The sequence below is a fragment of the Arachis hypogaea genome, chromosome 5 (assembly GCF_003086295.3).
Source record: "Arachis hypogaea cultivar Tifrunner chromosome 5, arahy.Tifrunner.gnm2.J5K5, whole genome shotgun sequence".
NCBI lineage: Eukaryota > Viridiplantae > Streptophyta > Magnoliopsida > Fabales > Fabaceae > Arachis > Arachis hypogaea.
Window position 1 is genome coordinate 94742782 of NC_092040.1, and position 1116 is coordinate 94743897.

Below are 1116 nucleotides of genomic sequence, written 5' to 3' on the forward strand. Positions count from 1 at the left end.
AGGGGGATTCCCGAACTGTCTCTTAGGACCTGGTTTCAGTTGGGGCAGCTGGTGTCACTTTGCCTGGGCCGATTGCTGCTGGGGTTGAGGAGGAGGCTGTCGTGGTTTTGCCTGCCGAGGCGAGTAGGAAGCGGAGGAGAGTGGTGGAGGGGAGTAGCGGGAAAAATGTGGAGGAGGAGGGGCCGATGCCATCCGTGATGGACCGGAATTTTGATGCTCTGGCCTTCATTGACCAACACATTCTTCTAGAAATAGAGGAGTTTTTCATGATTGTGATGTTGCCGGCCAGGCAAAGTCGGTGTATCGGGCCCTCTTTTATCCCGCTGTTATCGTCTATCAGGTGGAGCCGGTGTTGAATCAGGTGGGGCTTTTGGACGGTAATCTTCGCCAGGCTTAGTCAGACATTGGTAAGCTGAAGGAGAAGCTAGAGGCGTCTGAGACAGCTCGTTTGAAGGCTGTGAAAGATGCCGAGGATACAGGTGTTAAGCTATTCCATTTCTTTGGAGTAGAAACTTCACTTCTCTCTCAGCTTTCCAGCGAGCGCAATCAGACCTCGGACGCGAGTCTAAGGCTGTCGTTCTACTGGCTGAGGTGGAGGTTTTGAGGGTTGAGGTAGCGAAGTTGAAGAAGGAGAAGGGAGCACTGCTGGAAGATGTTAAGGGCTCTATCTCGGCTACTGAAGAGACGATGAAGACCCAAGCTCAGGTCCTAGCCCCGGATGTGGACGTGTTTGTGATGGGAGCGTTTCAGACTGTTGAGGATGGTCAGATTGTGGACTTGGGGTAACTTTGCTTGTTTTTGTACTCTTTTCCTTAAATTTGTAAGCCGTTTAGGCACAACATTTTGCGGTTTTGTAAGCCGTTTGTTCGGCGTCTATGTTTTGTGGGCTTTTGTTTAAAAACTTTTAGGCCGTTATCTCGGCTTCTTTGGAGATAGTTTTTCCTTGGTGGGCCATATTGAATACTTGTTTTATTTTTTGTGAATATCTGTTTGTTTCGTGCCATCGATTTGGTTAGAACGCGGAGTTGGTGATTTTGAAAGGAAAGATGTATGAATGAATTTTATTAAAAATTGAGGCTCGTTAAAACCTCTCATTTGTGGGTAGAAAAGAGTACC